The sequence below is a fragment of the Taudactylus pleione genome, unplaced genomic scaffold (assembly GCF_031769625.1).
Source record: "Taudactylus pleione unplaced genomic scaffold, aTauple2 ptg000454l, whole genome shotgun sequence".
In the NCBI taxonomy this organism is placed as follows: domain Eukaryota; kingdom Metazoa; phylum Chordata; class Amphibia; order Anura; family Myobatrachidae; genus Taudactylus; species Taudactylus pleione.
In genome coordinates, this window is record NW_028284856.1 from 2,721,019 (window position 1) to 2,745,582 (window position 24,564).

General features: G+C 36.7%; 8 non-coding genes across 8 annotated transcripts; all 8 read left to right on the forward strand.

Moving 5' to 3' along the window:
- The first annotated feature begins 3,033 nt into the window (after positions 1 to 3,033).
- TRNAK-UUU (transfer RNA lysine (anticodon UUU)) lies at positions 3,034 to 3,106 on the forward strand. The gene has a single exon. It is a non-coding gene; the product is annotated as a tRNA-Lys (tRNA).
- Positions 3,107 to 6,407: 3,301 nt separating this feature from the next.
- TRNAK-UUU (transfer RNA lysine (anticodon UUU)) lies at positions 6,408 to 6,480 on the forward strand. Its single transcript has one exon. It is a non-coding gene; the product is annotated as a tRNA-Lys (tRNA).
- Positions 6,481 to 9,433: 2,953 nt separating this feature from the next.
- On the forward strand, positions 9,434 to 9,506 carry TRNAK-UUU (transfer RNA lysine (anticodon UUU)). Its single transcript has one exon. It is a non-coding gene; the product is annotated as a tRNA-Lys (tRNA).
- Positions 9,507 to 11,455: 1,949 nt separating this feature from the next.
- TRNAK-UUU (transfer RNA lysine (anticodon UUU)) lies at positions 11,456 to 11,528 on the forward strand. The gene has a single exon. It is a non-coding gene; the product is annotated as a tRNA-Lys (tRNA).
- A 1,949-nt stretch (positions 11,529 to 13,477) lies between these two features.
- TRNAK-UUU (transfer RNA lysine (anticodon UUU)) lies at positions 13,478 to 13,550 on the forward strand. The gene has a single exon. It is a non-coding gene; the product is annotated as a tRNA-Lys (tRNA).
- Positions 13,551 to 15,499: 1,949 nt separating this feature from the next.
- On the forward strand, positions 15,500 to 15,572 carry TRNAK-UUU (transfer RNA lysine (anticodon UUU)). Its single transcript has one exon. It is a non-coding gene; the product is annotated as a tRNA-Lys (tRNA).
- A 3,986-nt stretch (positions 15,573 to 19,558) lies between these two features.
- TRNAK-UUU (transfer RNA lysine (anticodon UUU)) lies at positions 19,559 to 19,631 on the forward strand. Its single transcript has one exon. It is a non-coding gene; the product is annotated as a tRNA-Lys (tRNA).
- Positions 19,632 to 23,588: 3,957 nt separating this feature from the next.
- On the forward strand, positions 23,589 to 23,661 carry TRNAK-UUU (transfer RNA lysine (anticodon UUU)). Its single transcript has one exon. It is a non-coding gene; the product is annotated as a tRNA-Lys (tRNA).
- Positions 23,662 to 24,564: the final 903 nt, after the last annotated feature.

The window sequence follows — 24,564 nt, forward strand, 5'->3', positions numbered from 1 at the left end:
CAGACTCCAGAATAGCCTGGAGTCGGTAATACATCAGAACTTTAATCTGAGGGTCCAGGGTTCAAGTCCCTGTTCGGACGAGTGTCTTTTAAGCAATGTGTCATTTTGTGAAATGGAACATAGTGCAGAGTGGGAAAATCACAAACTGTTTAAGAATGTACACCTTCAACCAAGAGGCAAATTAAATGTATTTCATCAATAGACACTAAATGTCAAGCTATTCAGATCATACTTTTAGTGATAGAGAGATTTTCCTACTTTAGTAATTGCACAGTAGTTGTCACCATTTGAATTGACTTGTTTTTAGTATTACGAACTTTCTGTAGGTTTGCGACAGACTACAGAAAAGCCTGGAGTCGGTAAAACATCAGAACTTTAATCTGAGGGTCCAGGGTTCAAGTCCCTGTTCAGGCGAGTGTCTTTTAAGCAATGTGTTGTTTTTGTGAAATGGAACATAGTGCAGAGTGGGAAAATCACAAACTGTTTAAGAATCTACACCTTCAACCAAGAGGCAAATTAAATGTATTTCATCAATAGACACTAAATGTCAAGCTATTCAGATCATACTTTTAGTGATAGAGAGATTTTCCTACTTTAGTAATTGCACAGTAGTTGTCACCATTTGAATTTACTTGTTTTTAGTATTACGAACTTTCTGTAGGTTTGCGACTGACTCCAGAAGAGCCTGGAGTCGGTAAAACATCAAAACTTTAATCTGAGGGTCCAGGTTTCAAGTCCCTATTCGGGCGAGTGTCTTTTAAGCAATGTGTCATTTTTGTGAAATGGAACATAGTGCAGAGTGGGAAAATCACAAACTGTTTAAGAATGTACACCTTCAACCAAGAGGCAAATTAAATGTATTTCATCAATAGACAATAAGTGTCAAGCTATTCAGATCATACTTTTAGTGATAGAGAGATTTTCCTACTTTAGTAATTGCACAGTAGTTGTCACCATTTGAATTTACTTGTTTTTAGTTTTACGAACTTTCTGTAGGTTTACGACAGACTCCAGAATAGCCTGGAGTCGGTAATACATCAGAACTTTAATCTGAGGGTCCAGGGTTCAAGTCCCTGTTCGGACGAGTGTCTTTTAAGCAATGTGTCATTTTGTGAAATGGAACATAGTGCAGAGTGGGAAAATCACAAACTGTTTAAGAATGTACACCTTCAACCAAGAGGCAAATTAAATGTATTTCATCAATAGACACTAAATGTCAAGCTATTCAGATCATACTTTTAGTGATAGAGAGATTTTCCTACTTTAGTAATTGCACAGTAGTTGTCACCATTTGAATTGACTTGTTTTTAGTATTACGAACTTTCTGTAGGTTTGCGACAGACTCCAGAAGAGCCTGGAGTTGGTAAAACATCAGAACTTTAATCTGAGGGTCCAGGGTTCAAGTCTCTGTTCGGACAAGTGTCTTTTAAGCAATGTGTCGTTTTTGTGAAATGGAACATAGTGCAGAGAGGGAAAATCACAAACTGTTTAAGAATGTACACCTTCAACCAAGAGGCAAATTAAATGTATTTCATCAATAGACACTAAATGTCAAGCTATTCAGATCATACTTTTAGTGATAGAGAGATTTTCCTACTTTAGTAATTGCACAGTAGTTGTCACCATTTGAATTGACTTGTTTTTAGTTTTACGAACTTTCTGTAGGTTTACGACAGACTCCAGAATAGCCTGGAGTCGGTAATACATCAGAACTTTAATCTGAGGGTCCAGGGTTCAAGTCCCTGTTCGGACGAGTGTCTTTTAAGCAATGTGTCATTTTGTGAAATGGAACATAGTGCAGAGTGGGAAAATCACAAACTGTTTAAGAATGTACACCTTCAACCAAGAGGCAAATTAAATGTATTTCATCAATAGACACTAAATGTCAAGCTATTCAGATCATACTTTTAGTGATAGAGAGATTTTCCTACTTTAGTAATTGCACAGTAGTTGTCACCATTTGAATTTACTTGTTTTTAGTATTACGAATTTTCTATAGGTTTGCGACAGACTCCAGAAAAGCCTGGAGTTGGTAAAACATCAGAACTTTAATCTGAGGGTCCAGGGTTCAAGTCTCTGTTTGGACGAGTGTCTTTTAAGCAATGTGTCGTTTTTGTGAAATGGAACATAGTGCAGAGTGGGAAAATCACAAACTGTTTAATAATGTACACCTTCAACCAAGAGGCAAATTAAATGTATTTCATCAATAGACACTAAATGTCAAGCTATTCAGATCATACTTTTAGTGATAGAGAGATTTTCCTACTTTAGTAATTGCACAGTAGTTGTCACCATTTGAATTTACTTGTTTTTAGTATTACGAACTTTCTATAGGTTTGCGACAGATTACAGAAGAGCCTGGAGTCGGTAAAACGTCAGAACTTTAATCTGAGGGTCCAGGGTTCAAGTCCCTGTTCGGGCGAGTGTCTTTTAAGCAATGTGTCGTTTTTGTGAAATGGAACATAGTGCAGAGTGGGAAAATCACAAACTGTTTAAGAATGTACACCTTCAACCAAGAGGCAAATTAAATGTATTTCATCAATAGACACTAAATGTCAAGCTATTCATATCATACTTTTAGTGATAGAGAGATTTTCCTACTTTAGTAATTGCACAGTAGTTGTCACCATTTGAATTTACTTGGTTTTAGTTTTACGAACTTTCTATAGGTTTGCGACAGACTCCAGAAGAGCCTGGAGTCGGTAAAACATCAGAACTTTAATCTGAGGGTCCAGGGTTCAAGTCCCTTTTCGGGCGAGTGTCTTTTAAGCAATGTGTCGTTTTTGTGAAATGGAACATAGTGCAGAGTGGGAAAATCACAAACTGTTTAAGAATGTACACCTTCAACCAAGAGGCAAATTAAAAGTATTTCATCAAGAGACACTAAATGTCAAGCTTTTCAGTTCATACTTTTAGTGATAGAGAGATTTTCCTTCTTTAGTAATTGCACAGTAACTAGTAGTTGTCATCATTTGAATTGACTTGTTTTTTGTATTACGAACTTTCTGCATTTTTGTGACCTATCTCAGAAGAGCCTGGATAGCTCAGTCGGTAGAGCATCAGACTTTTAATCTGAGGGTCCAGGGTTCAAGTCCCTGTTCGGGTGAGTGTCTTTTAAGCAATGTGTCATTTTGTGAAATGGAACATAGTGCAGAGTGGGAAAATCACAAACTGTTTAAGAATGTACACCTTCAACCAAGAGGCAAATTAAATGTATTTCATCAATAGACACTAAATGTCAAGCTTTTCAGATCATACTTTTAGTGATAGAGAGATTTTCCTACTTTAGTAATTGCACAGTAGTTGTCACCATTTGAATTGACTTGTTTTTAGTATTACGAACTTTCTGTAGGTTTGCGACAGACTCCAGAAGAGCCTGGAGTTGGTAAAACATCAGAACTTTAATCTGAGGGTCCAGGGTTCAAGTCTCTGTTCGGACAAGTGTCTTTTAAGCAATGTGTCGTTTTTGTGAAATGGAACATAGTGCAGAGAGGGAAAATCACAAACTGTTTAAGAATGTACACCTTCAACCAAGAGGCAAATTAAATGTATTTCATCAATAGACACTAAATGTCAAGCTATTCAGATCATACTTTTAGTGATAGAGAGATTTTCCTACTTTAGTAATTGCACAGTAGTTGTCACCATTTGAATTGACTTGTTTTTAGTTTTACGAACTTTCTGTAGGTTTACGACAGACTCCAGAATAGCCTGGAGTCGGTAATACATCAGAACTTTAATCTGAGGGTCCAGGGTTCAAGTCCCTGTTCGGACGAGTGTCTTTTAAGCAATGTGTCATTTTGTGAAATGGAACATAGTGCAGAGTGGGAAAATCACAAACTGTTTAAGAATGTACACCTTCAACCAAGAGGCAAATTAAATGTATTTCATCAATAGACACTAAATGTCAAGCTATTCAGATCATACTTTTAGTGATAGAGAGATTTTCCTACTTTAGTAATTGCACAGTAGTTGTCACCATTTGAATTTACTTGTTTTTAGTATTACGAATTTTCTATAGGTTTGCGACAGACTCCAGAAAAGCCTGGAGTTGGTAAAACATCAGAACTTTAATCTGAGGGTCCAGGGTTCAAGTCTCTGTTTGGACGAGTGTCTTTTAAGCAATGTGTCGTTTTTGTGAAATGGAACATAGTGCAGAGTGGGAAAATCACAAACTGTTTAAGAATGTACACCTTCAACCAAGAGGCAAATTAAATGTATTTCATCAATAGACACTAAATGTCAAGCTATTCAGATCATACTTTTAGTGATAGAGAGATTTTCCTACTTTAGTAATTGCACAGTAGTTGTCACCATTTGAATTTACTTGTTTTTAGTATTACGAACTTTCTATAGGTTTGCGACAGATTACAGAAGAGCCTGGAGTCGGTAAAACGTCAGAACTTTAATCTGAGGGTCCAGGGTTCAAGTCCCTGTTCGGGCGAGTGTCTTTTAAGCAATGTGTCGTTTTTGTGAAATGGAACATAGTGCAGAGTGGGAAAATCACAAACTGTTTAAGAATGTACACCTTCAACCAAGAGGCAAATTAAATGTATTTCATCAATAGACACTAAATGTCAAGCTATTCATATCATACTTTTAGTGATAGAGAGATTTTCCTACTTTAGTAATTGCACAGTAGTTGTCACCATTTGAATTTACTTGGTTTTAGTTTTACGAACTTTCTATAGGTTTGCGACAGACTCCAGAAGAGCCTGGAGTCGGTAAAACATCAGAACTTTAATCTGAGGGTCCAGGGTTCAAGTCCCTTTTCGGGCGAGTGTCTTTTAAGCAATGTGTCGTTTTTGTGAAATGGAACATAGTGCAGAGTGGGAAAATCACAAACTGTTTAAGAATGTACACCTTCAACCAAGAGGCAAATTAAAAGTATTTCATCAAGAGACACTAAATGTCAAGCTTTTCAGTTCATACTTTTAGTGATAGAGAGATTTTCCTTCTTTAGTAATTGCACAGTAACTAGTAGTTGTCATCATTTGAATTGACTTGTTTTTTGTATTACGAACTTTCTGCATTTTTGTGACCTATCTCAGAAGAGCCTGGATAGCTCAGTCGGTAGAGCATCAGACTTTTAATCTGAGGGTCCAGGGTTCAAGTCCTTGTTCGGGTGAGTGTCTTTTAAGCAATGTGTCATTTTGTGAAATGGAACATAGTGCAGAGTGGGAAAATCACAAACTGTTTAAGAATGTACACCTTCAACCAAGAGGCAAATTAAATGTATTTCATCAATAGACACTAAATGTCAAGCTTTTCAGATCATACTTTTAGTGATAGAGAGATTTTCCTACTTTAGTAATTGCACAGTAGTTGTCACCATTTGAATTGACTTGTTTTTAGTATTACGAACTTTCTGTAGGTTTGCGACAGACTCCAGAAGAGCCTGGAGTTGGTAAAACATCAGAACTTTAATCTGAGGGTCCAGGGTTCAAGTCTCTGTTCGGACAAGTGTCTTTTAAGCAATGTGTCGTTTTTGTGAAATGGAACATAGTGCAGAGAGGGAAAATCACAAACTGTTTAAGAATGTACACCTTCAACCAAGAGGCAAATTAAATGTATTTCATCAATAGACACTAAATGTCAAGCTATTCAGATCATACTTTTAGTGATAGAGAGATTTTCCTACTTTAGTAATTGCACAGTAGTTGTCACCATTTGAATTGACTTGTTTTTAGTTTTACGAACTTTCTGTAGGTTTACGACAGACTCCAGAATAGCCTGGAGTCGGTAATACATCAGAACTTTAATCTGAGGGTCCAGGGTTCAAGTCCCTGTTCGGACGAGTGTCTTTTAAGCAATGTGTCATTTTGTGAAATGGAACATAGTGCAGAGTGGGAAAATCACAAACTGTTTAAGAATGTACACCTTCAACCAAGAGGCAAATTAAATGTATTTCATCAATAGACACTAAATGTCAAGCTATTCAGATCATACTTTTAGTGATAGAGAGATTTTCCTACTTTAGTAATTGCACAGTAGTTGTCACCATTTGAATTTACTTGTTTTTAGTATTACGAATTTTCTATAGGTTTGCGACAGACTCCAGAAAAGCCTGGAGTTGGTAAAACATCAGAACTTTAATCTGAGGGTCCAGGGTTCAAGTCTCTGTTTGGACGAGTGTCTTTTAAGCAATGTGTCGTTTTTGTGAAATGGAACATAGTGCAGAGTGGGAAAATCACAAACTGTTTAAGAATGTACACCTTCAACCAAGAGGCAAATTAAAAGTATTTCATCAAGAGACACTAAATGTCAAGCTTTTCAGTTCATACTTTTAGTGATAGAGAGATTTTCCTTCTTTAGTAATTGCACAGTAACTAGTAGTTGTCATCATTTGAATTGACTTGTTTTTTGTATTACGAACTTTCTGCATTTTTGTGACCTATCTCAGAAGAGCCTGGATAGCTCAGTCGGTAGAGCATCAGACTTTTAATCTGAGGGTCCAGGGTTCAAGTCCCTGTTTGGGTGAGTGTCTTTTAAGCAATGTGTCATTTTGTGAAATGGAACATAGTGCAGAGTGGGAAAATCACAAACTGTTTAAGAATGTACACCTTCAACCAAGAGGCAAATTAAATGTATTTCATCAATAGACACTAAATGTCAAGCTTTTCAGATCATACTTTTAGTGATAGAGAGATTTTCCTACTTTAGTAATTGCACAGTAGTTGTCACCATTTGAATTGACTTGTTTTTAGTATTACGAACTTTCTGTAGGTTTGCGACAGACTCCAGAAGAGCCTGGAGTTGGTAAAACATCAGAACTTTAATCTGAGGGTCCAGGGTTCAAGTCTCTGTTCGGACAAGTGTCTTTTAAGCAATGTGTCGTTTTTGTGAAATGGAACATAGTGCAGAGAGGGAAAATCACAAACTGTTTAAGAATGTACACCTTCAACCAAGAGGCAAATTAAATGTATTTCATCAATAGACACTAAATGTCAAGCTATTCAGATCATACTTTTAGTGATAGAGAGATTTTCCTACTTTAGTAATTGCACAGTAGTTGTCACCATTTGAATTGACTTGTTTTTAGTTTTACGAACTTTCTGTAGGTTTACGACAGACTCCAGAATAGCCTGGAGTCGGTAATACATCAGAACTTTAATCTGAGGGTCCAGGGTTCAAGTCCCTGTTCGGACGAGTGTCTTTTAAGCAATGTGTCATTTTGTGAAATGGAACATAGTGCAGAGTGGGAAAATCACAAACTGTTTAAGAATGTACACCTTCAACCAAGAGGCAAATTAAATGTATTTCATCAATAGACACTAAATGTCAAGCTATTCAGATCATACTTTTAGTGATAGAGAGATTTTCCTACTTTAGTAATTGCACAGTAGTTGTCACCATTTGAATTTACTTGTTTTTAGTATTACGAATTTTCTATAGGTTTGCGACAGACTCCAGAAAAGCCTGGAGTTGGTAAAACATCAGAACTTTAATCTGAGGGTCCAGGGTTCAAGTCTCTGTTTGGACGAGTGTCTTTTAAGCAATGTGTCGTTTTTGTGAAATGGAACATAGTGCAGAGTGGGAAAATCACAAACTGTTTAAGAATGTACACCTTCAACCAAGAGGCAAATTAAATGTATTTCATCAATAGACACTAAATGTCAAGCTATTCAGATCATACTTTTAGTGATAGAGAGATTTTCCTACTTTAGTAATTGCACAGTAGTTGTCACCATTTGAATTTACTTGTTTTTAGTATTACGAACTTTCTATAGGTTTGCGACAGATTACAGAAGAGCCTGGAGTCGGTAAAACGTCAGAACTTTAATCTGAGGGTCCAGGGTTCAAGTCCCTGTTCGGGCGAGTGTCTTTTAAGCAATGTGTCGTTTTTGTGAAATGGAACATAGTGCAGAGTGGGAAAATCACAAACTGTTTAAGAATGTACACCTTCAACCAAGAGGCAAATTAAATGTATTTCATCAATAGACACTAAATGTCAAGCTATTCATATCATACTTTTAGTGATAGAGAGATTTTCCTACTTTAGTAATTGCACAGTAGTTGTCACCATTTGAATTTACTTGGTTTTAGTTTTACGAACTTTCTATAGGTTTGCGACAGACTCCAGAAGAGCCTGGAGTCGGTAAAACATCAGAACTTTAATCTGAGGGTCCAGGGTTCAAGTCCCTTTTCGGGCGAGTGTCTTTTAAGCAATGTGTCGTTTTTGTGAAATGGAACATAGTGCAGAGTGGGAAAATCACAAACTGTTTAAGAATGTACACCTTCAACCAAGAGGCAAATTAAATGTATTTCATCAATAGACACTAAATGTCAAGCTTTTCAGATCATACTTTTAGTGATAGAGAGATTTTCCTACTTTAGTAATTGCACAGTAGTTGTCACCATTTGAATTGACTTGTTTTTAGTATTACGAACTTTCTGTAGGTTTGCGACAGACTCCAGAAGAGCCTGGAGTTGGTAAAACATCAGAACTTTAATCTGAGGGTCCAGGGTTCAAGTCTCTGTTCGGACAAGTGTCTTTTAAGCAATGTGTCGTTTTTGTGAAATGGAACATAGTGCAGAGAGGGAAAATCACAAACTGTTTAAGAATGTACACCTTCAACCAAGAGGCAAATTAAATGTATTTCATCAATAGACACTAAATGTCAAGCTATTCAGATCATACTTTTAGTGATAGAGAGATTTTCCTACTTTAGTAATTGCACAGTAGTTGTCACCATTTGAATTGACTTGTTTTTAGTTTTACGAACTTTCTGTAGGTTTACGACAGACTCCAGAATAGCCTGGAGTCGGTAATACATCAGAACTTTAATCTGAGGGTCCAGGGTTCAAGTCCCTGTTCGGACGAGTGTCTTTTAAGCAATGTGTCATTTTGTGAAATGGAACATAGTGCAGAGTGGGAAAATCACAAACTGTTTAAGAATGTACACCTTCAACCAAGAGGCAAATTAAATGTATTTCATCAATAGACACTAAATGTCAAGCTATTCAGATCATACTTTTAGTGATAGAGAGATTTTCCTACTTTAGTAATTGCACAGTAGTTGTCACCATTTGAATTTACTTGTTTTTAGTATTACGAATTTTCTATAGGTTTGCGACAGACTCCAGAAAAGCCTGGAGTTGGTAAAACATCAGAACTTTAATCTGAGGGTCCAGGGTTCAAGTCTCTGTTTGGACGAGTGTCTTTTAAGCAATGTGTCGTTTTTGTGAAATGGAACATAGTGCAGAGTGGGAAAATCACAAACTGTTTAAGAATGTACACCTTCAACCAAGAGGCAAATTAAAAGTATTTCATCAAGAGACACTAAATGTCAAGCTTTTCAGTTCATACTTTTAGTGATAGAGAGATTTTCCTTCTTTAGTAATTGCACAGTAACTAGTAGTTGTCATCATTTGAATTGACTTGTTTTTTGTATTACGAACTTTCTGCATTTTTGTGACCTATCTCAGAAGAGCCTGGATAGCTCAGTCGGTAGAGCATCAGACTTTTAATCTGAGGGTCCAGGGTTCAAGTCCCTGTTCGGGTGAGTGTCTTTTAAGCAATGTGTCATTTTGTGAAATGGAACATAGTGCAGAGTGGGAAAATCACAAACTGTTTAAGAATGTACACCTTCAACCAAGAGGCAAATTAAATGTATTTCATCAATAGACACTAAATGTCAAGCTTTTCAGATCATACTTTTAGTGATAGAGAGATTTTCCTACTTTAGTAATTGCACAGTAGTTGTCACCATTTGAATTGACTTGTTTTTAGTATTACGAACTTTCTGTAGGTTTGCGACAGACTCCAGAAGAGCCTGGAGTTGGTAAAACATCAGAACTTTAATCTGAGGGTCCAGGGTTCAAGTCTCTGTTCGAACAAGTGTCTTTTAAGCAATGTGTCGTTTTTGTGAAATGGAACATAGTGCAGAGAGGGAAAATCACAAACTGTTTAAGAATGTACACCTTCAACCAAGAGGCAAATTAAATGTATTTCATCAATAGACACTAAATGTCAAGCTATTCAGATCATACTTTTAGTGATAGAGAGATTTTCCTACTTTAGTAATTGCACAGTAGTTGTCACCATTTGAATTGACTTGTTTTTAGTTTTACGAACTTTCTGTAGGTTTACGACAGACTCCAGAATAGCCTGGAGTCGGTAATACATCAGAACTTTAATCTGAGGGTCCAGGGTTCAAGTCCCTGTTCGGACGAGTGTCTTTTAAGCAATGTGTCATTTTGTGAAATGGAACATAGTGCAGAGTGGGAAAATCACAAACTGTTTAAGAATGTACACCTTCAACCAAGAGGCAAATTAAATGTATTTCATCAATAGACACTAAATGTCAAGCTATTCAGATCATACTTTTAGTGATAGAGAGATTTTCCTACTTTAGTAATTGCACAGTAGTTGTCACCATTTGAATTTACTTGTTTTTAGTATTACGAATTTTCTATAGGTTTGCGACAGACTCCAGAAAAGCCTGGAGTTGGTAAAACATCAGAACTTTAATCTGAGGGTCCAGGGTTCAAGTCTCTGTTTGGACGAGTGTCTTTTAAGCAATGTGTCGTTTTTGTGAAATGGAACATAGTGCAGAGTGGGAAAATCACAAACTGTTTAAGAATGTACACCTTCAACCAAGAGGCAAATTAAATGTATTTCATCAATAGACACTAAATGTCAAGCTATTCAGATCATACTTTTAGTGATAGAGAGATTTTCCTACTTTAGTAATTGCACAGTAGTTGTCACCATTTGAATTTACTTGTTTTTAGTATTACGAACTTTCTATAGGTTTGCGACAGATTACAGAAGAGCCTGGAGTCGGTAAAACGTCAGAACTTTAATCTGAGGGTCCAGGGTTCAAGTCCCTGTTCGGGCGAGTGTCTTTTAAGCAATGTGTCGTTTTTGTGAAATGGAACATAGTGCAGAGTGGGAAAATCACAAACTGTTTAAGAATGTACACCTTCAACCAAGAGGCAAATTAAATGTATTTCATCAATAGACACTAAATGTCAAGCTATTCATATCATACTTTTAGTGATAGAGAGATTTTCCTACTTTAGTAATTGCACAGTAGTTGTCACCATTTGAATTTACTTGGTTTTAGTTTTACGAACTTTCTATAGGTTTGCGACAGACTCCAGAAGAGCCTGGAGTCGGTAAAACATCAGAACTTTAATCTGAGGGTCCAGGGTTCAAGTCCCTTTTCGGGCGAGTGTCTTTTAAGCAATGTGTCGTTTTTGTGAAATGGAACATAGTGCAGAGTGGGAAAATCACAAACTGTTTAAGAATGTACACCTTCAACCAAGAGGCAAATTAAAAGTATTTCATCAAGAGACACTAAATGTCAAGCTTTTCAGTTCATACTTTTAGTGATAGAGAGATTTTCCTTCTTTAGTAATTGCACAGTAACTAGTAGTTGTCATCATTTGAATTGACTTGTTTTTTGTATTACGAACTTTCTGCATTTTTGTGACCTATCTCAGAAGAGCCTGGATAGCTCAGTCGGTAGAGCATCAGACTTTTAATCTGAGGGTCCAGGGTTCAAGTCCCTGTTCGGGTGAGTGTCTTTTAATCAATGTGTCATTTTGTGAAATGGAACATAGTGCAGAGTGGGAAAATCACAAACTGTTTAAGAATGTACACCTTCAACCAAGAGGCAAATTAAATGTATTTCATCAATAGACACTAAATGTCAAGCTTTTCAGATCATACTTTTAGTGATAGAGAGATTTTCCTACTTTAGTAATTGCACAGTAGTTGTCACCATTTGAATTGACTTGTTTTTAGTATTACGAACTTTCTGTAGGTTTGCGACAGACTCCAGAAGAGCCTGGAGTTGGTAAAACATCAGAACTTTAATCTGAGGGTCCAGGGTTCAAGTCTCTGTTCGGACAAGTGTCTTTTAAGCAATGTGTCGTTTTTGTGAAATGGAACATAGTGCAGAGAGGGAATATCACAAACTGTTTAAGAATGTACACCTTCAACCAAGAGGCAAATTAAATGTATTTCATCAATAGACACTAAATGTCAAGCTATTCAGATCATACTTTTAGTGATAGAGAGATTTTCCTACTTTAGTAATTGCACAGTAGTTGTCACCATTTGAATTGACTTGTTTTTAGTTTTACGAACTTTCTGTAGGTTTACGACAGACTCCAGAATAGCCTGGAGTCGGTAATACATCAGAACTTTAATCTGAGGGTCCAGGGTTCAAGTCCCTGTTCGGACGAGTGTCTTTTAAGCAATGTGTCATTTTGTGAAATGGAACATAGTGCAGAGTGGGAAAATCACAAACTGTTTAAGAATGTACACCTTCAACCAAGAGGCAAATTAAATGTATTTCATCAATAGACACTAAATGTCAAGCTATTCAGATCATACTTTTAGTGATAGAGAGATTTTCCTACTTTAGTAATTGCACAGTAGTTGTCACCATTTGAATTTACTTGTTTTTAGTATTACGAATTTTCTATAGGTTTGCGACAGACTCCAGAAAAGCCTGGAGTTGGTAAAACATCAGAACTTTAATCTGAGGGTCCAGGGTTCAAGTCTCTGTTTGGACGAGTGTCTTTTAAGCAATGTGTCGTTTTTGTGAAATGGAACATAGTGCAGAGTGGGAAAATCACAAACTGTTTAAGAATGTACACCTTCAACCAAGAGGCAAATTAAATGTATTTCATCAATAGACACTAAATGTCAAGCTATTCAGATCATACTTTTAGTGATAGAGAGATTTTCCTACTTTAGTAATTGCACAGTAGTTGTCACCATTTGAATTTACTTGTTTTTAGTATTACGAACTTTCTATAGGTTTGCGACAGATTACAGAAGAGCCTGGAGTCGGTAAAACGTCAGAACTTTAATCTGAGGGTCCAGGGTTCAAGTCCCTGTTCGGGCGAGTGTCTTTTAAGCAATGTGTCGTTTTTGTGAAATGGAACATAGTGCAGAGTGGGAAAATCACAAACTGTTTAAGAATGTACACCTTCAACCAAGAGGCAAATTAAATGTGTTTCATCAATAGACACTAAATGTCAAGCTATTCATATCATACTTTTAGTGATAGAGAGATTTTCCTACTTTAGTAATTGCACAGTAGTTGTCACCATTTGAATTTACTTGGTTTTAGTTTTACGAACTTTCTATAGGTTTGCGACAGACTCCAGAAGAGCCTGGAGTCGGTAAAACATCAGAACTTTAATCTGAGGGTCCAGGGTTCAAGTCCCTTTTCGGGCGAGTGTCTTTTAAGCAATGTGTCGTTTTTGTGAAATGGAACATAGTGCAGAGTGGGAAAATCACAAACTGTTTAAGAATGTACACCTTCAACCAAGAGGCAAATTAAAAGTATTTCATCAAGAGACACTAAATGTCAAGCTTTTCAGTTCATACTTTTAGTGATAGAGAGATTTTCCTTCTTTAGTAATTGCACAGTAACTAGTAGTTGTCATCATTTGAATTGACTTGTTTTTTGTATTACGAACTTTCTGCATTTTTGTGACCTATCTCAGAAGAGCCTGGATAGCTCAGTCGGTAGAGCATCAGACTTTTAATCTGAGGGTCCAGGGTTCAAGTCCCTGTTCGGGTGAGTGTCTTTTAAGCAATGTGTCATTTTGTGAAATGGAACATAGTGCAGAGTGGGAAAATCACAAACTGTTTAAGAATGTACACCTTCAACCAAGAGGCAAATTAAATGTATTTCATCAATAGACACTAAATGTCAAGCTTTTCAGATCATACTTTTAGTGATAGAGAGATTTTCCTACTTTAGTAATTGCACAGTAGTTGTCACCATTTGAATTGACTTGTTTTTAGTATTACGAACTTTCTGTAGGTTTGCGACAGACTCCAGAAGAGCCTGGAGTTGGTAAAACATCAGAACTTTAATCTGAGGGTCCAGGGTTCAAGTCTCTGTTCGGACAAGTGTCTTTTAAGCAATGTGTCGTTTTTGTGAAATGGAACATAGTGCAGAGAGGGAAAATCACAAACTGTTTAAGAATGTACACCTTCAACCAAGAGGCAAATTAAATGTATTTCATCAATAGACACTAAATGTCAAGCTATTCAGATCATACTTTTAGTGATAGAGAGATTTTCCTACTTTAGTAATTGCACAGTAGTTGTCACCATTTGAATTGACTTGTTTTTAGTTTTACGAACTTTCTGTAGGTTTACGACAGACTCCAGAATAGCCTGGAGTCGGTAATACATCAGAACTTTAATCTGAGGGTCCAGGGTTCAAGTCCCTGTTCGGACGAGTGTCTTTTAAGCAATGTGTCATTTTGTGAAATGGAACATAGTGCAGAGTGGGAAAATCACAAACTGTTTAAGAATGTACACCTTCAACCAAGAGGCAAATTAAATGTATTTCATCAATAGACACTAAATGTCAAGCTATTCAGATCATACTTTTAGTGATAGAGAGATTTTCCTACTTTAGTAATTGCACAGTAGTTGTCACCATTTGAATTTACTTGTTTTTAGTATTACGAATTTTCTATAGGTTTGCGACAGACTCCAGAAAAGCCTGGAGTTGGTAAAACATCAGAACTTTAATCTGAGGGTCCAGGGTTCAAGTCTCTGTTTGGACGAGTGTCTTTTAAGCAATGTGTCGTTTTTGTGAAATGGAACATAGTGCAGAGTGGGAAAATCACAAACTGTTTAAGAATGTACACCTTCAACCAAGAGGCAAATTAAATGTATTTCATCAATAGACACTAAATGTCAAGCTATTCAGATCATACTTTTAGTGATAGAGAGATTTTCCTACTTTAGTAATTGCACAGTAGTTGTCACCATTTGAATTTACTTGTTTTTAGTATTACGAACTTTCTATAGGTTTGCGACAGATTACAGAAGAGCCTGGAGTCGGTAAAACGTCAGAACTTTAATCTGAGGGTCCAGGGTTCAAGTCCCTGTTCGGGGGAGTGTCTTTTAAGCAATGTGTCGTTTTTGTGAAATGGAACATAGTGCAGAGTGGGAAAATCACAAACTGTTTAAGAATGTACACCTTCAACCAAGAGGCAAATTAAATGTATTTCATCAATAGACACTAAATGTCAAGCTATTCATATCATACTTTTAGTGATAGAGAGATTTTCCTACTTTAGTAATTGCACAGTAGTTGTCACCATTTGAATTTACTTGGTTTTAGTTTTACGAACTTTCTATAGGTTTGCGACAGACTCCAGAAGAGCCTGGAGTCGGTAAAACATCAGAACTTTAATCTGAGGGTCCAGGGTTCAAGTCCCTTTTCGGGCGAGTGTCTTTTAAGCAATGTGTCGTTTTTGTGAAATGGAACATAGTGCAGAGTGGGAAAATCACAAACTGTTTAAGAATGTACACCTTCAACCATGAGGCAAATTAAAAGTATTTCATCAAGAGACACTAAATGTCAAGCTTTTCAGTTCATACTTTTAGTGATAGAGAGATTTTCCTTCTTTAGTAATTGCACAGTAACTAGTAGTTGTCATCATTTGAATTGACTTGTTTTTTGTATTACGAACTTTCTGCATTTTTGTGACCTATCTCAGAAGAGCCTGGATAGCTCAGTCGGTAGAGCATCAGACTTTTAATCTGAGGGTCCAGGGTTCAAGTCCCTGTTTGGGTGAGTGTCTTTTAAGCAATGTGTCATTTTGTGAAATGGAACATAGTGCAGAGTGGGAAAATCACAAACTGTTTAAGAATGTACACCTTCAACCAAGAGGCAAATTAAATGTATTTCATCAATAGACACTAAATGTCAAGCTTTTCAGATCATACTTTTAGTGATAGAGAGATTTTCCTACTTTAGTAATTGCACAGTAGTTGTCACCATTTGAATTGACTTGTTTTTAGTATTACGAACTTTCTGTAGGTTTGCGACAGACTCCAGAAGAGCCTGGAGTTGGTAAAACATCAGAACTTTAATCTGAGGGTCCAGGGTTCAAGTCTCTGTTCGGACGAGTGTCTTTTAAGCATTGTGTCGTTTTTGTGAAATGGAACATAGTGCAGAGAGGGAAAATCACAAACTGTTTAAGAATGTACACCTTCAACCAAGAGGCAAATTAAATGTATTTCATCAATAGACACTAAATGTCAAGCTATTCAGATCATACTTTTAGTGATAGAGAGATTTTCCTACTTTAGAAATTGCACAGTAGTTGTCACCATTTGAATTGACTTGTTTTTAGTATTACGAACTTTCAGTAGGTTTACGACAGACTCCAGAATAGCCTGGAGTCGGTAAAACATCAGAACTTTAATCTGAGGGTCCAGGGTCCAAGTCCCTGTTCGGGTTAGTGTCTTTTAAGCAATGTGTAGTTTTTGTGAAATGGAACATAATGCAGAGAGGGAAAATCACAAACTGTTTAAGAATCTACTCCTTCAACCAAGAGGCAAATTAAATGTATTTCATCAATAGACACTAAATGTCAAGCTATTCAGATCATACTTTTAGTGATAGAGAGATTTTCCTACTTTAGTAATTGCACAGTAGTTGTCACCATTTGAATTTACTTGTTTTTAGTATTACGAACTTTCTGTAGGTTTACGACTGTCTCCAGAAGAGCCTGGAGTCAGTAAAACGTCAGAACTTTAATCTGAGGGTCCAGGGTTCAAGTCCCTTTTCGGGCGAGTGTCTTTTAAGCAATGTGTCGTTTTTGTGAAATGGAACATAGTGCAGAGTGGGAAAATCACAAACTGTTTAAGAATGTACACCTTCAACCAAGAGGCAAATTAAAAGTATTTCATCAAGAGACACTAAATGTCAAGCTTTTCAGTTCATACTTTTAGTGATAGAGAGATTTTCCTTCTTTAGTAATTGCACAGTAACTAGTAGTTGTCATCATTTGAATTGACTTGTTTTTTGTATTACGAACTTTCTGCATTTTTGTGACCTATCTCAGAAGAGCCTGGATAGCTCAGTCGGTAGAGCATCAGACTTTTAAGCTGAGGGTCCAGGGTTCAAGTCCCTGTTCGGGTGAGTGTCTTTTAAGCAATGTGTCATTTTGTGAAATGGAACATAGTGCAGAGTGGGAAAATCACAAACTGTTTAAGAATGTACACCTTCAACCAAGAGGCAAATTAAATGTATTTCATCAATAGACACTAAATGTCAAGCTTTTCAGATCATACTTTTAGTGATAGAGAGATTTTCCTACTTTAGTAATTGCACAGTAGTTGTCACCATTTGAATTGACTTGATTTTAGTATTATGAACTTTCTGTAGGTTTGCGACAGACTACAGAAAATCCTTGAGTCGGTAAAACATCAGAACTTTAATCTGAGGGTCCAGGGTTCAAGTCCCTGTTCAGGCGAGTGTCTTTTAAGCAATGTGTCGTTTTTGTGAAATGGAACATAGTGCAGAGTGGGAAAATCACAAACTGTTTAAGAATGTACACCTTCAACCAAGAGGCAAATTAAATGTATTTCATCAATAGACACTAAATGTCAAGCTATTCAGATCATACTTTTAGTGATAGAGAGATTTTCCTACTTTAGTAATTGCACAGTAGTTGTCACCATTTGAATTTACTTGTTTTTAGTATAACAAAGTTTCTGTAGGTTTGCGACAGACTCCAGAATAGCCTGGAGTCGGTAAAACATCAGAACTTTAATCTGAGGGTCCAGGGTCCAAGTCCCTGTTCGGGTGAGTGTCTTTTAAGCAATGTGTAGTTTTTGTGAAATGGAACATAGTGCAGAGAGTGAAAATCACAAACTGTTTAAGAATCTACACCTTCAACCAAGAGGCAAATTAAATGTATTTCATCAATAGACACTAAATGTCAAGCTATTCAGATCATACTTTTAGTGATAGAGAGATTTTCCTACTTTAGTAATTGCACAGTAGTTGTCACCATTTGAATTTACTTGTTTTTAGTATTACGAACTTTCTGTAGGTTTACGACTGACTCCAGAAGAGCCTGGAGTCGGTAAAACATCAGAACTTTAATCTGAGGGTCCAGGTTTCAAGTCCCTGTTCGGGCGAGTGTCTTTTAAGCAATGTGTCATTTTGTGAAATGGAACATAGTGCAGAGTGGGAAAATCACAAACTGTTTAAGAATGTACACCTTCAACCAAGAGGCAAATTAAATGTATTTCATCAATAGACACTAAATGTCAAGCTTTTCAGATCATACTTTTAGTGATAGAGAGATTTTCCTACTTTAGTAATTGCACAGTAGTTGTCACCATTTGAATTGACTTGATTTTAGTATTACGAACTTTCTGTAGGTTTGCGACAGACTACAGAAAATCCTTGAGTCGGTAAAACATCAGAACTTTAATCTGAGGGTCCAGGGTTCAAGTCCCTGTTCAGGCGAGTGTCTTTTAAGCAATGTGTCGTTTTTGTGAAATGGAACATAGTGCAGAGTGGGAAAATCACAAACTGTTTAAGAATGTACACCTTCAACCAAGAGGCAAATTAAATGTATTTCATCAATAGACACTAAATGTCAAGCTATTCAGATCATACTTTTAGTGATAGAGAGATTTTCCTACTTTAGTAATTGCACAGTAGTTGTCACCATTTGCATTTACTTGTTTTTAGTATAACGAAGTTTCTGTAGGTTTGCGACAGACTCCAGAATAGCCTGGAGTCGGTAAAACATCAGAACTTTAATCTAAGGGTCCAGGGTCCAAGTCCCTGTTCGGGTGAGTGTCTTTTAAGCAATGTGTAGTTTTTGTGAAATGGAACATAGTGCAGAGAGTGAAAATCACAAACTGTTTAAGAATCTACACCTTCAACCAAGAGGCAAATTAAATGTATTTCATCAATAGACACTAAATGTCAAGCTATTCAGATCATACTTTTAGTGATAGAGAGATTTTCCTACTTTAGTAATTGCACAGTAGTTGTCACCATTTGAATTTACTTGTTTTTAGTATTACGAACTTTCTGTAGGTTTACGACTGACTCCAGAAGAGCCTGGAGTCGGTAAAACATCAGAACTTTAATCTGAGGGTCCAGGTTTCAAGTCCCTGTTCGGGCGAGTGTCTTTTAAGCAATGTGTCATTTTTGTGAAATGGATCATAGTGCAGAGTGGGAAAATCACAAACTGTTTAAGAATGTACACCTTCAACCAAGAGACAAATTAAATGTATTTCATCAAGAGACACTAAATGTCAAGCTTTTCAGTTCATACTTTTAGTGATAGAGAGATTTTCCAACTTTAGTAATTGCACAGTAACTAGTAGTTGTCATCATTTGAAATAACTTGTTTTTCGTATTACGAACTTTCTGCATTTTTGCGACCTATCACAGAAGTGCCTGGATAGCTCAGTCGGTAGAGCATCAGACTTTTAATCTGAGGGTCCTGGGTTCAAGTCCCTGTTCGCGCGAGTGTCTTTTAAGCAATGTGTCGTTTTTGTGAAATGGAACATAGTGCAGAGTGGGAAAATCACAAACTGTTTAAGAATGTACACCTTCAACCAAGAGACAAATTAAATGTATTTCATCAAGAGACACTAAATGTCAAGCTTTTCAGTTCATACTTTTAGTGATAGAGAGATTTTCCAACTTTAGTAATTGCACAGTAACTAGTAGTTGTCATCATTTGAAATAACTTGTCTTTCGTATTACGAACTTTCTGCATTTTTGCGACCTATCACAGAAGTGCCTGGATAGCTCAGTCGGTAGAGCATCAGACTTTTAATCTGAGGGTCCTGGGTTCAAGTCCCTGTTCGGGCGAGTGTCTTTTAAGCAATGTGTCATTTTGTGAAATGGAACATAGTGCAGAGTGGGAAAATCACAAACTGTTTAAGAATCTACACCTTCAACCAAGAGGCAAATTAAATGTATTTCATCAATAGACACTAAATGTCAAGCTTTTCAGATCATACTTTTAGTTATAGAGAGATTTTCCTACTTTAGTAATTGCACAGTAGTTGTCACCATTTGAATTGACTTGTTTTTAGTATTATGAACTTTCTGTAGGTTTGCGACAGACTACAGAAAAGCCTGGAGTCGGTAAAACATCAGAACTTTAATCTGAGGGTCCAGGGTTCAAGTCCCTGTTCGGACGAGTGTCTTTTAAGCAATGTGTCATTTTGTGAAATGGAACATAGTGCAGAGTGGGAAAATCACAAACTGTTTAAGAATGTACACCTTCAACCAAGAGGCAAATTAAATGTATTTCATCAATAGACACTAAATGTCAAGCTATTCAGATCATACTTTTAGTGATAGAGAGATTTTCCTACTTTAGTAATTGCACAGTAGTTGTCACCATTTGAATTTACTTGTTTTTAGTATTACGAATTTTCTATAGGTTTGCGACAGACTCCAGAAAAGCCTGGAGTTGGTAAAACATCAGAACTTTAATCTGAGGGTCCAGGGTTCAAGTCTCTGTTTGGACGAGTGTCTTTTAAGCAATGTGTCGTTTTTGTGAAATGGAACATAGTGCAGAGTGGGAAAATCACAAACTGTTTAAGAATGTACACCTTCAACCAAGAGGCAAATTAAATGTATTTCATAAATAGACACTAAATGTCAAGCTATTCACATCATACTTTTAGTGATAGAGAGATTTTCCTACTTTAGTAATTGCACAGTAGTTGTCACCATTTGAATTTACTTGTTTTTAGTATTACGAACTTTCTATAGGTTTGCGACAGACTACAGAAGAGCCTGGAGTCGGTAAAACGTCAGAACTTTAATCTGGGGGTCCAGGGTTCAAGTCCCTGTTCGGGCGAGTGTCTTTTAAGCAATGTGTCGTTTTTGTGAAATGGAACATAGTGCAGAGTGGGAAAATCACAAACTGTTTAAGAATGTACACCTTCAACCAAGAGGCAAATTAAATGTATTTCATCAATAGACACTAAATGTCAAGCTATTCATATCATACTTTTAGTGATAGAGAGATTTTCCAACTTTAGTAATTGCACAGTAGTTGTCACCATTTGAATTTACTTGGTTTTAGTTTTACGAACTTTCTATAGGTTTGCGACAGACTCCAGAAGAGCCTGGAGTCGGTAAAACATCAGAACTTTAATCTGAGGGTCCAGGGTTCAAGTCCCTTTTCGGGCGAGTGTCTTTTAAGCAATGTGTCGTTTTTGTGAAATGGAACATAGTGCAGAGTGGGAAAATCACAAACTGTTTAAGAATGTACACCTTCAACCAAGAGGCAAATTAAATGTATTTCATCAATAGACACTAAATGTCAAGCTATTCAGATCATACTTTTAGTGATAGAGAGATTTTCCTACTTTAGTAATTGCACAGTAGTTGTCACCATTTGAATTTACTTGTTTTTAGTATTACGAACTTTCTATAGGTTTGCGACAGACTACAGAAGAGCCTGGAGTCGGTAAAACGTCAGAACTTTAATCTGAGGGTCCAGGGTTCAAGTCCCTGTTCGGGCGAGTGTCTTTTAAGCAATGTGTCGTTTTTGTGAAATGGAACTTAGTGCAGAGTGGGAAAATCACAAACTGTTTAAGAATGTACACCTTCAACCAAGAGGCAAATTAAATGTATTTCATCAATAGACACTAAATGTCAAGCTATTCATATCATACTTTTAGTGATAGAGAGATTTTCCTACTTTAGTAATTGCACAGTAGTTGTCACCATTTGAATTTACTTGGTTTTAGTTTTACGAACTTTCTATAGGTTTGCGACAGACTCCAGAAGAGCCTGGAGTCGGTAAAACATCAGAACTTTAATCTGAGGGTCCAGGGTTCAAGTCCCTGTTCGGGTGAGTGTCTTTTAAGCAATGTGTCATTTTGTGAAATGGAACATAGTGCAGAGTGGGAAAATCACAAACTGTTTAAGAATGTACACCTTCAACCAAGAGGCAAATTAAATGTATTTCATCAATAGACACTAAATGTCAAGCTTTTCAGATCATACTTTTAGTGATAGAGAGATTTTCCTACTTTAGTAATTGCACAGTAGTTGTCACCATTTGAATTGACTTGTTTTTAGTATTACGAACTTTCTGTAGGTTTGCGACAGACTCCAGAAGAGCCTGGAGTTGGTAAAACATCAGAACTTTAATCTGAGGGTCCAGGGTTCAAGTCTCTGTTCGGACAAGTGTCTTTTAAGCAATGTGTCGTTTTTGTGAAATGGAACATAGTGCAGAGAGGGAAAATCACAAACTGTTTAAGAATGTACACCTTCAACCAAGAGGCAAATTAAATGTATTTCATCAATAGACACTAAATGTCAAGCTATTCAGATCATACTTTTAGTGATAGAGAGATTTTCCTACTTTAGTAATTGCACAGTAGTTGTCACCATTTGAATTGACTTGTTTTTAGTTTTACGAACTTTCTGTAGGTTTACGACAGACTCCAGAATAGCCTGGAGTCGGTAATACATCAGAACTTTAATCTGAGGGTCCAGGGTTCAAGTCCCTGTTCGGACGAGTGTCTTTTAAGCAATGTGTCATTTTGTGAAATGGAACATAGTGCAGAGTGGGAAAATCACAAACTGTTTAAGAATGTACACCTTCAACCAAGAGGCAAATTAAATGTATTTCATCAATAGACACTAAATGTCAAGCTATTCAGATCATACTTTAAGTGATAGAGAGATTTTCCTACTTTAGTAATTGCACAGTAGTTGTCACCATTTGAATTTACTTGTTTTTAGTATTACGAATTTTCTATAGGTTTGCGACAGACTCCAGAAAAGCCTGGAGTTGGTAAAACATCAGAACTTTAATCTGAGGGTCCAGGGTTCAAGTCTCTGTTTGGACGAGTGTCTTTTAAGCAATGTGTCGTTTTTGTGAAATGGAACATAGTGCAGAGTGGGAAAATCACAAACTGTTTAAGAATGTACACCTTCAACCAAGAGGCAAATTAAATGTATTTCATCAATAGACACTAAATGTCAAGCTATTCAGATCATACTTTTAGTGATAGAGAGATTTTCCTACTTTAGTAATTGCACAGTAGTTGTCACCATTTGAATTTACTTGTTTTTAGTATTACGAACTTTCTATAGGTTTGCGACAGATTACAGAAGAGCCTGGAGTCGGTAAAACGTCAGAACTTTAATCTGAGGGTCCAGGGTTCAAGTCCCTGTTCGGGCGAGTGTCTTTTAAGCAATGTGTCGTTTTTGTGAAATGGAACATAGTGCAGAGTGGGAAAATCACAAACTGTTTAAGAATGTACACCTTCAACCAAGAGGCAAATTAAATGTATTTCATCAATAGACACTAAATGTCAAGCTATTCATATCATACTTTTAGTGATAGAGAGATTTTCCTACTTTAGTAATTGCACAGTAGTTGTCACCATTTGAATTTACTTGGTTTTAGTTTTACGAACTTTCTATAGGTTTGCGACAGACTCCAGAAGAGCCTGGAGTCGGTAAAACATCAGAACTTTAATCTGAGGGTCCAGGGTTCAAGTCCCTTTTCGGGCGAGTGTCTTTTAAGCAATGTGTCGTTTTTGTGAAATGGAACATAGTGCAGAGTGGGAAAATCACAAACTGTTTAAGAATGTACACCTTCAACCAAGAGGCAAATTAAAAGTATTTCATCAAGAGACACTAAATGTCAAGCTTTTCAGTTCATACTTTTAGTGATAGAGAGATTTTCCTTCTTTAGTAATTGCACAGTAACTAGTAGTTGTCATCATTTGAATTGACTTGTTTTTTGTATTACGAACTTTCTGCATTTTTGTGACCTATCTCAGAAGAGCCTGGATAGCTCAGTCGGTAGAGCATCAGACTTTTAATCTGAGGGTCCAGGGTTCAAGTCCCTGTTCGGGTGAGTGTCTTTTAAGCAATGTGTCATTTTGTGAAATGGAACATAGTGCAGAGTGGGAAAATCACAAACTGTTTAAGAATGTACACCTTCAACCAAGAGGCAAATTAAATGTATTTCATCAATAGACACTAAATGTCAAGCTTTTCAGATCATACTTTTAGTGATAGAGAGATTTTCCTACTTTAGTAATTGCACAGTAGTTGTCACCATTTGAATTGACTTGTTTTTAGTATTACGAACTTTCTGTAGGTTTGCGACAGACTCCAGAAGAGCCTGGAGTTGGTAAAACATCAGAACTTTAATCTGAGGGTCCAGGGTTCAAGTCTCTGTTCGGACGAGTGTCTTTTAAGCAATGTGTCGTTTTTGTGAAATGGAACATAGTGCAGAGAGGGAAAATCACAAACTGTTTAAGAATGTACACCTTCAACCAAGAGGCAAATTAAATGTATTTCATCAATAGACACTAAATGTCAAGCTATTCAGATCATACTTTTAGTGATAGAGAGATTTTCCTACTTTAGAAATTGCACAGTAGTTGTCACCATTTGAATTGACTTGTTTTTAGTATTACGAACTTTCAGTAGGTTTACGACAGACTCCAGAATAGCCTGGAGTCGGTAAAACATCAGAACTTTAATCTGAGGGTCCAGGGTCCAAGTCCCTGTTCGGGTTAGTGTCTTTTAAGCAATGTGTAGTTTTTGTGAAATGGAACATAATGCAGAGAGGGAAAATCACAAACTGTTTAAGAATCTACTCCTTCAACCAAGAGGCAAATTAAATGTATTTCATCAATAGACACTAAATGTCAAGCTATTCAGATCATACTTTTAGTGATAGAGAGATTTTCCTACTTTAGTAATTGCACAGTAGTTGTCACCATTTGAATTTACTTGTTTTTAGTATTAC